An 11,265-nucleotide genomic window follows, 5' to 3' on the forward strand; every position below is an offset into this window, starting at 1 on the left:
TCTCTCTGCTCCCTGCCTGGGCTTCACCTGGAGCACGTGTGTCCCTGCTCAGCCCCTGCTGCACGTGTGCCATTGCCTCTTCTCGGCTGAGCTTCAGCGGGCAGAGAAGCTGGGGCCCCCAGAACACATTACCTGGCAGACCAAGCCTTCTCTCTACACACGTTCCAATGAGTATCTTCAACCAAGGTCCTTCCAGCTACCTGGAGAACGTTTCACAAAGAAAAACAGCTGCTTGAGGCAGGATCTTCAAGGGACAAGCCAAGCTGGTGAGGCCCTCGAGCCTTCTTGGGCAAACTCCCAGCAGGCCGTCCCTGGGGCCAAAAGGCAGCCCACCTTCTACTGAGCTCAGGTGTAAGTTTTCTTAAGCTCCTGAACATTAGCCTGCCATCTTGCCGCCCTTCCTCAGGCTTCGTCCTCAGGCAGGGACTCAGAGATGAGGGCGGGCAGAACCTGCCATGGGGCCACAGTCTTGGCCCCTGAATCACCACTTTCCAATGGGACTCAGTGGAGGGCTTGGTGGATGAGAGAGCCGGGGGGAAGTCGTGAAGCACGAAGCATTGCCCTCGAGTTGGCACGTCCCTTTGTGGCCCAGGCGAGGCAGGAATACTGCAGGGAGGTGGGGGGGAGGAGCGCAGGGCGGGGTGGCAGTGACAACTAAATGCCAAGAAACTCCCGGAGCCGTGGATGTTTCCTGCCCAGATGGAGGCCCTGACCCCAAAGATCAAAGGGTAATTAACCACACGGTCACCTTGTTGATGAAACAAAACCCACAACCCTGGAGAATCAAAACATGTCAAAGGCATGGAGGCAAAGGTCAACAGACAGGACAGACAAATTGTAGTATTTAGTACTGCCCATGCAAGTGTTTGTGCAATCTATTTAGAGGTTAGCCTGCCAGCCTGGGGAGAGGGTAGGTGGGAGAGGGGCTGGAAGTTCAGCTGAACTGGGGTGTGATTTCGGCTGACAACAGGGTGCAGGTCTCTGGGAAAGAGCTGGGCTCACGGGGAGATTTACACCCAGAACCTTGGAGCACGTGGTCCACCAGAAAAGCCAGACTTCGTACATAGAGGGGCGTCTATGGACAGCGGGGCTCCCGGGAAGGACAGCAGCCCTCTGGCAGCCACCCTTGAGACCCACCTCCACCTTGACTACTGCACTTCCCCCTCCCCAGCCCCTAGCCCCAACTTGGGAAATGACCATGACTCCTAAACCCCAATACCCCACCCTGCTTTCCCCGCTGGCCACCGAACCCTTCGATCCAACTGCATACGGGACGTCTCCCTGTGGATGTCTCCTGGGCACCTCAAGGTCAATGCAGCCAAAAACCGGCTCTTCAGCATCTCCGGAAACCAGCTCCCCTCTCAGGGACAGGCACATTCATCCTCTCAGTTACCCACGCCAGGAGTCAGACATCGGTGCCACTAACACACAGTAGGGGGCAGGGAAAGTGTGAATGAATGAGGGAGTGAATGGATGAACAGATGACTGGATAGTTGACGTTGTCTTGTGTTCCCAACATGAGCTGGGCACACAGGAGGTATCAGGGAAGATGTGTTGAGCAATGGGCTTCTCCTCTCCTCCAGAAACTTCCCAGGCCCCTGCTTCAGCAAAACACCTTTCCAGGTTCTGGGTACGTAGCTCTAGGGTCCTTCTAGGGTCCCTCTAGGTCAGGGCCAGCATGTGAGGCTATATCCCATGGTACTAGTCTCAGAGGGAAGGTGGGATGGCTCCACAGGGCCACCACATAGGTTGGGCTTCTTGGTACCAGTTTCCTGTACCTTAGGGTGCCCAAGAACACTTAGCGTGTGATTGCTCAGGGCTGGGGCATTCCCCAGAGCCCAGACATGGACCAGGAACGCAGGACAGGAACGCACGAAGGAGGTTCCTTTATCTCTGTCTTAAGGCTCATGGTTTCTTCAGTTCCTGCCCCACACACTCCACCACTAGCCACCTGGTGGTGCCTACAGTAGACTCCAGCTTGGGTAGGCGGCATCATTTACCCCCGAGGCCTGAGGAGGCATAGAGCAGGCAGGAGGGCCTCTGGCCACACAGCCCCCAAACTTTAGGCGGGGCTTGGTCAGACTCATTTCTTGTCGTCTCTTGCCCCCTGGCGTATGGTCACAGTATTGCCGCTCCCCAGTGGGCTCCCTTGTGACCAATTCAATTAATATTTCCTGAGCACCTACATTGGGCCAGGCTCTACGCCGAACAGAATGCTATTCTCAAGATTTCAGTCCAGCCCTTGGTCAGCTCCCTGGCCAAGAGAACTGGTTCTTGGAAATTCTCTGCACGTGCTGACACAATGGGAGATGTACCTGAACGTACCAAGGAGGCACTCTGGCAAGTGACTGGGCCTGCAGCTGCTTCTTCCCAACGGCTGCGAAGGGTGGTACCTGAACCCAACTATTTGTACTCTGTGCGCCTGCACTTAAGCATCTCTGTGTTGCTAGAGAGAATCACACAAGCTGGCAGATTGTACAGCCCTATAGATTTATGATCTCCAGCCTCACCCTGGCACACCTCACTGTGCAGAAGGACTTCTGTGTTTTGTGTTTTTCCAGTCCATTCTCAGAATGGTGATTTGCTCTCTCCTCCAAGTCCCCATGTCTTCCCACTTCCCTGCTGCTTGCCTTGTCCATATTCAATTTAGAAATGAGAACATATGGAATGGAAATTCCCTCACCATACCGTCACCAAGCATATTAACCTGCCTTCCTCTATAACCAACATTTCCTCCTCTCCTCAAGCTAAAACAGTGGACATCTCCCTTCTTTTTTCTAAGGCTGATGCCTTCTCTGTACTCTAGATCCCATCCCCTCCCACTTGCCACTCTGTCCAGCCTCACTGGATTCCCTCTCTCTACTTAACTAGTCCCCTCGCCATGCAAACGTGCTGTCATCGTTCCCGTCTTAAGAAAAAAGAAAAATCATCTCTTGACTCCCACCTCCTTCCCCAGAAAGTGCCACATTTTTTCCTTTCCTTTCAAGGCACTTGTCTGCAGGTACTGTCTTCAATTCCTCTCTCTTCCCAGTGTAGTCATGAACACACTTGAATTCAGCCTCAGCTGCCACCCCTCCACTGAAATTTCTCTTACCACGGTCGCCTATGAACTCCATGTTGCCAAGTTCACCCTTCATTTCTCTGCCCTAGTGTTACTCTGGCTCTCAGCAGTGTTGATTCACTGGACAACATTTCCTGTGAAACACTCCCTTCTCTAAGATTCTAGGACACCTCACTTCTGTTTACCCCACCTACTACCTCACTGGCTGCTCCTTCTCACTCTCCTTTGCTGGTTCTTCCTCCCGACTCCTAAACTTGGGTCTTGGATTTTTCTCTACCTCCTTTCACACACTACGTGATCACATCCAGTCCCATAACTTTAAATCATACACACACACACACACACACACACACACACACACACACACACACCACACCACACCACATTTCTTCACCGAACCAGACTCATATATGCAACTGCCCCATAGTCTTGCCTCTTTCAGTAGATGGAACCCTTCGTTTCCCCAGTTCTATAAGGCAGCAATCTGATGTTATGGGCTGAGCTGTGTCCTCCAAATATTCATATGTTGAAGCTCTGACCCCCAGGACCTCAGAATGTGACCTTATTTGGAAATAGGGTCATTGCAGATGTAATTAGTTAAGACGAGGTCATACTGGGGTAGGGTGGGTCCTTCATCCACTATGACTGTGTCCTTATACAAAGGGGAAATTAGAGCACAGACATACAGAGAGAGAACACCATGTGAAGATGAAGACAGAGATCAGGGTGATGCTTCTACAAGCCAAGGAACACTCAAGATGGCCAATAAACCATCAGAAGCTGGGAGACAGGCCTGGAACGCATGCTCCCTCACGGCCCTTAGAAGGAACCAATCCTGCCCACACCTTCATCTTGGACTCCAGCTCCCAGAACTGGGAGGCAATACATTTCTTATTTAAACCACTGTTATGTACCCCCCTCTAAATTCATATGTTGAAGCCCTAACCCCCAATGGGACTCTTTTTGGAGAGGAGGTCTTTAGGGAAGTAATTAAGGTTAAATGAGGTTGTAAGGGTGGGGAACTGATCCAATAAGACTGGTATCCTTAGAGGAAGAGGAAAGGACACCAGAGATTCCTCTCTCACTGCGCTCACACAGAGGAAAGGCCATGTGAGGACACAGCGAAAAGGTTACCATCTGCAAGTAAGGAAGAGGGCTCTCAGCAAGAACCAAATTTGCCAGCACCCTGATCTTGGATGTCCCAACCTCCAGAACCATGAGAAAATAGATGTCTATTGTTTAAGCCCCGCAAGCCTGTGGTATTTCATAATGGCGGCCCCAGGTGACTAAGACAGTCACCCAGTTTATGGTACTAATGCTCTTGGGATCAGCCTTAACTACTTTCGTTTTCTAAACTCTCCATATCCACTCAATAGCCACGTCTTGTTGGCTCGACTGCCAAAATCCATCTGGAATCCATCTGCTGCTCTTCACCTGCCAACTTCCCACCACCGTCTCTCCCGTGTCTCACTGCGAGGACTTCCTCACTGGTCTCCTTACTTCCATTCTTGCTCCTTACCGTCCATTCCCTACACCACTTCCAGAGTGGTCTTTATAGAATGTAAAACTGATCACATCACTTGCTTGCTTCAAACCCTCCAATGCATTCCATTGTACTTAGAGAGATTGTGAGCCCCTTGCAAAGTCCTCTAGGGTCCCTGCCGTCTCTTTGAACTCCTCTCCTGTCTCTGCCCCACCCTTGCTTTCCAGGCCCCAACCACGCCAGCCTCCCTTATGGCCTTGAACATCAAGCACTCTTCTGCCTTGGGACTGTGTACTTGTTAGTGCTTCTGCCAGAAATGCTTATCAATTAATACGCCCTTACGTGGCTCACTCCACCTCTCCCTTTAGGTCTCAGTTTAAATATCTCCTCCTCAAAGCAGAAGTTGCTACTGTGAGTGGGATCTGTTTCCATTATATTTTCTAGCTGGTTATTGCTGATTAATAAAACAGTTGGGTTTTTTGGGTAAAACTGTCTTGTATCCATCCGCCTTGCTAAAAAGATTTCTTAGTTAATCATCTTTAGCTTTCCAAGCAAGCAATCATAGAATTTGCTATTAATGATACAACTTTGCCGTGTATCATTTTCCATATGTATGCCTCTTGTTTCTTGTTCTAATGTTACTATATTATTTTAACTATAATCCTCTCCCCTCTCATAAATGCTCCTAACGACACTAATTATATCCATGTGTACTTATATATTATTTTGTTGAATAAATAAGTGAATTAATGGACTTAAACATATTGAATAAATAACTATTTGCCTTCTGCCCCTGCTTCTGAACAACAAATATCATAGAGTGAGCTCAAGGCTGATTTCCCACTCTCTCCAGAGCCCAGGAAACAGGGTGGACAAGCATTAGATGTATATTGAAAAAAAAAGTGGAAGACGTGGAGACACTGTAATGGAAGCATGTAGTAGTTTGCTGAGTGGAGGTAAAAACGATGACAAGACCCTTTCTAGCTAGAAGGGGAGTCCAGGTGCAGGCCTCTACTGGATCTCAGCTCCAAATGAATGTCACCAGTTGGAGAAGGGGGGTTGGTGGACATTACAGGGAGAAGAAACCTCCACAGCAAAGGCCTGGGAAATTTATTTTTTTCCTGAAACTATAAAGCCATAAAAAAAAAACCTAAGAAAAAAATGTATGAAATATCTTTCTGATCCCTGGATGGATGAGGTTTTCTATGTTTAAAAGAAATGGAGGGCTTCCCTGGTGGCGCAGTGGTTGAGAATCTGCCTGCCAATGCAGGGGACACGGGTTCGAGCCCTGGTCTGGGAAGATCCCACATGCCGTGGAGCAACTGGGCCCGTGAGCCACAACTACTGAGCCTGCGCGTCTGGAGCCTGTGCTCCGCAACAAGAGAGGCCACGATAGTGAGAGGCCCGCGCACCGCCATGAAGAGTGACCCCTGCTTGCCGCAACTAGAGAAAGCCCTTGCACGAAACGAAGACCCAACACAGCCAATAATAAATAAATGAATAAAGTAGCTATTAATTAAAAAAAAAAAGAAATGGAAAGAATCACAAAGGAACAACAAGAAGATATGCAACAAGAAAAGGCAAGCGAGAGTGTAAATATGTACAAAGGGCATATGTGCATCAACGAGGAAAAAAAAGAAGATTGCAGCAAAAAAATGAGAACATACAGATAATTCATGGAAAAGAAAAGGAGAATGGTGAAAGAACGTGTGAAAAATTGAGCATGATAGAAATGTAAAATAAAACTATGAAATATTTTAATAAACTTTGCAAAGAAAATTAAACTACCATATTTTTTTTGCCAGCAAAAGCAAGGTGAAATGAATACTTTTACATACTGGGATTTGGACCAACCTTGTTGTATAGCAGCTCAGCTCTTCAGGATCAGACCCTGTAAAGGTTTATATTTTTAACCAATAATTTTACTGCTAGGGACCCATAATTCTACTTTTTTTTTTGGTCATGCCTTGCGGCTTGTGGGATCTCAGTTCCCCAAGCAGAGACTGAACCCGGGCCACGGCAGTGAAAGCCCGGAATCCTAACCTCTAGGCCACCAGGGAACTCCCCATAATTCTACTTTTAAGAAACAGATGCATATTCTCATTTACATGAGGACATGGTGACCAAGAGACCCTTAAAGGCAGAGGCTGGGTAGAATCTGCCTTTAATCCACACCTTCCCTGATTCACAAGAAGCACTCAGTGGTTATTTATTGAGCTAAATTAAGCTGAAAAATGAATAGAAGTCTAAAAAAATAGACTCCTCGTTCTGTGTTAGCTACCTCCTACTCATTTGAAAATTCACCGAAACTTAACTGCTAGAAGTGTCCCCCAACTAATTTGAGCATGGATGAATCAGAAAGACCAGCAGACTTGACACACCATTCCAAATACCAGATCCATAGGCGATGCTTGACAATCTAGGTCACTCACTTTTCTTCCTCCTCATGTAAAAAAAAAAAAAAAAAGATGCATATCTATATTTTTAAAGAAAGATATTCATTTGCAGCATCATTTACAATAATGAAAACTAGAAACAACCTAAGCCTCCAATTCCCTGAGGAATGGTTAGGTACATTTTGAAATCTCCATGCAATGAAATTGTATTCATTAAAAAATATGGCAAATCAACAAAAGTTATTTAATAAAATTCAACTTCTATTTCTGATTAAAATCACAAATACTAGTGAACTAGGACTAAAAGGATTCTTCCTCAACATGATATATTAAATGTATCTGAACCAATGGTAAATGAAACATTGGTATGCATAGTGAATCCCCAGAGGGGTTGCCATGAAGGCCAAGGGCAGGACATTGCAGTGGGATCAGAACAAGAAACAAATGGGAGGCATATTGGAAAGAAAGAGATACATTTATCATCATTTGCAAATTCTATGATCACCTACTTGGAAGACTACACCTGATTAAGAAACGTTTTTAGCCAGACAGATGGATACAAGAGAATTTTACAAAAATCAGCACCTTTCTCATAAACCAGTAATAACTAGCCAGAAAAAAAATTCCATTCACTATTGCAACAAATATATATACATTACGCATTATATAATATATGCTAATATATCATATGTTATGTAAAATGTATAATATATACAATAGACTAGATATAACATTATATAACATATGTTACCATATACGTTATGTATTTATACACACACACTCTACATAAAATATTAAAACATATGTAGGGCATATAAGAACAAAACTCGAAAACCTTACTGAGGAACGTGACATAAGATTGAGGAAAATAAAGAGAAATACCATGAGCTTGATTGAAAAGATTTATATTGTAAAGTTATCAGTTCTCTCCAAATTTAATGCATAAATTTAATGCAGTTACAACCATGATATCAATGCTATTATTTTTCTTTTGTAACTTTATGAAACTATTCCAGAGTTTTGATAGAAGAGTAAATAAGCGATAATGAAATTATGGGGGGAGAGAAGTACATATGATTGGGCACAGAGGGTAAGAGGGTACTTGTCCCAGCCTATATTACAGGCGTGTTAGAGCTACACTGGTCTTAACAGTGTGTGGCTGACATAGGAGGAGATGGGCTAGACCAGAAACGGAGCCAAGGTTATATAAGAAGGTCATGACAGGACTGGCACCTCAATCAGTGTGGCTTCAGACTTGCTTTAGAGATGAATCTTCAGGGCGGCTCTCTGGTCAGTAGTGGCGGGTGATTCTTGAAGGCTGAGGGAATATTAACTGTCTATATCAAATATATGCTGGGGAGGGGAGGTTAATTAACATAGCTATTATAGGGGCTCAAGTCCCCTAAGCCACCCTTTCTCTCCAACCCGGATGGAGAAATGATGATGTTTTACAAACAGATTAAACAATTAGAAAAAATACAGCTAATCCCTAGCTTAAGTATTAAACCAAATTCAATTCTGGACAGATTAAAAACTGACATGTTAAGTAATGAAAACATAAAAATGGTGACATGAGTCATTTTTTTAAAAAAATGTTGAGGGTGGAGAAGGCCTTTGCAAGCATGAAAGCAAAAGGAGAACATGGTCAAATGCCAAGGATGAGTTTACCAGTGAGGCCACAACAGCGTTGTTTACAATGGAAAGAGAGCAATGGGAATTGGAATCAGAAAGAAGTGGGAAATCAGGAAGCTTTGGTTCAGTCATACGCTTTGTCAGTGCAAGGGATGCCCACAAAGTCATAAGATCTTGTCAAGGGGAAAAAGCAGTGGAAGAAAGCATACAGAGGGATAAATCCCAAATACTAAAATGATTCTCACCAGGCGGTGGGATTATGGGTGATTTTTAACTTTCTATTTTACATACGTATGTTTGCCTTAACGTTTTTATAATGTGCATACTATGACTTGTATAATCAGATAAAAACCAAAGTAAATTAACAAAAATCTTTACATTGCATAAACTAAATGATGTAAATTTGGATTTATAGAGTGAAAAACAGGATGGCAATATATACAAAGTTTAATAATTGCTTTCTCTGTGAGTGGTTCTTTCTAAAATTGCCACAATGGGAGCATATTATTTTTATAATCAGAACTGAGAAAAATATGTACATTTCCTGGGCTAGATGGTAGGAAACGAGATGAGAAAGGCAAGAAACCAGGGGTTGGGAAGGAACCCAGAGTGGGGAGAGGTGGCCTCATCTGAACTTATCTTCTCCCACTGCTCCACACTGAGTTCTTGTCACCTCCTCGTGGCCTCAGTTCCACGAGGATCAGGTGACCGGCAGCGCAAGACATGGAGTGCTGTGTCTGGAGGAGACAATTCCATACTGCAGCCAAGCGGTCGTATGGCTTGAAGCTGCGCCCTGAGGTGGGGAGGGGCATGGTGGAAGGTCCTATCCCTCATCACAACCTGGAAAGTGGATGAGAGACTCCTTTCATTTGCAGGAACCAACGGCCATGGGGACCGGGTGGGGAGGTGGTGCCGAGGTAGTTAATCAAATGTGATCAGCTAGATGAACTACATTTCCCGAGCGGCAGTCCAAAGTGGGCTAGCCTCTGGAAATCACAAAGCCTGCTTTAGGGCTTGCAGGCTTTTTTTTTTTTTTTTAAACCAAAACATTATTTAAAGAAAGGCCACCTCCCCAATATTCCTGATGACTCGGAGGACGATGGTGTGTGGGAAAACAGTGCTGTCAGCAAGTCTCAGTCAAAAAGTGATTCAGGAGAGTTGGCCTCAGAAGCAAGTTTACTTTAATTAATTAACTTTACTTATATTTTCCTTTTTCTGTAAACACCAGAGAGATCTATGATAAAAATCAATGTCTGATGACGTCTAAAATAGCTCTTTCAGTAAGTACAAAATAAAAATTGTGTGTGCTAAGAAAGCATTGTAGCGTGTCCTAATAGGCGGCATGGCTTAATTGCTAGTTCGTGCAATTGGTGTCATCTTAGATTTGATGGAATATGGTCCATATCGTGCTTATTTACTAATGTGCTGTCTGTCTTCCCTCGCTGTAATGTCTGTGAAGATGAGGCCTTTAGTTGACTTGGGTCACTGCTGTGCCCTCAGCCTCCAGAACATACCTGTGCGTAGTGAGTGCCCAATAAACGTTTTCTGTAAACTTTGAACAGAGAATTCCAGGCAGAGTGAACAAGAGGTGCAAACATCCTGAGGCAGGAACATGCTACTGGTGCTCCTAGAACAGCAAAGAGGCCACTGTGGCTTGAGCAGGGTGTGGTCTGACCACCACAGTTGTCATTCGACCTCTCAGATCCTTCATCGGCGTCCTCTTCCCTAAAGTGTCTACTGAAGACCAGAGGCTGGTGGCTCGTGGCACCTCTGGTTCCTGGTGAACATTCCTGTCAAGGCAGTGGCTCCAGGAGGCTCATTCCCTTCTGAAAACATGATTCTGGTGCCCCAGCCCCAATCATCAGAGTCAGGGACAAGGAATGTATTTGGACTTGAATTTGGAGCCCTCAAGCGTGGTGGTCGCAACTTGTGTGATCATGGTATCCAGAGAGGAAAGGAGTGTGCTTGCCGGGGACCACGGTTGCAGCCATCATGCCCACAGTGTCCAGGAGAGGGCAGCAGGGGAAGTGAAGTGCACGGGGGCTGATCGCCTTGGGAGCTTATCTGCTTAAGCATCTTTTCCTGACTTAGGCTGTGTGCGTGTGTATGTTGGGACAAAAGGGGCGTGTGGGTATGATGAGCTATATAATGGCCACCCAGCCCTGGCTTTGGTTCCTCAGCCCTAGACAACCTGGCTATCCCAGGTAACCCTGCTCAGAACCCTCAGGAGCCCTGTCCCAGGTCTTGAGATGCTCTTGCTGGCTCCTAGGCTTTCTGAGGACCTCATGTGCTGGCTCACTTGACATCCCAAGTCTGAGGTCGGGCTGCTTCCCGTTACAGTCTATCCTCTGGGAGTCCTCTGCTGGGGGAGGGGGTGTGAGAAAGGGGGAGGGCACTTCCCGAGCCGAAAGTCAAGATCAGAGCAGTGTTTCTGGAAGTGTGGCTCACCCGGGCCCCACATGCACATCACAGAGCCACCAGCACGCTGGATATTGGGTAAGCGCACAGACCTCAGGCTCCCTGTCAGGCCTATTGTTTCTGTATGGGATACAGAGCAAGCCATGAGAATTGCCATGATTAAAAAGCATCCCAGAGGATTCTTGTGCATCATAGTCTTTGAGAAATACCGGTCTGGGGTTCTTCTACCCCTAGTCAGGGCAGATGGCCAAAGGGAAAATGATTGGTCAATGAAA

Source organism: Balaenoptera physalus, assembly GCF_965194825.1.
Source record: "Balaenoptera physalus genome assembly, chromosome: X".
NCBI lineage: Eukaryota > Metazoa > Chordata > Mammalia > Artiodactyla > Balaenopteridae > Balaenoptera > Balaenoptera physalus.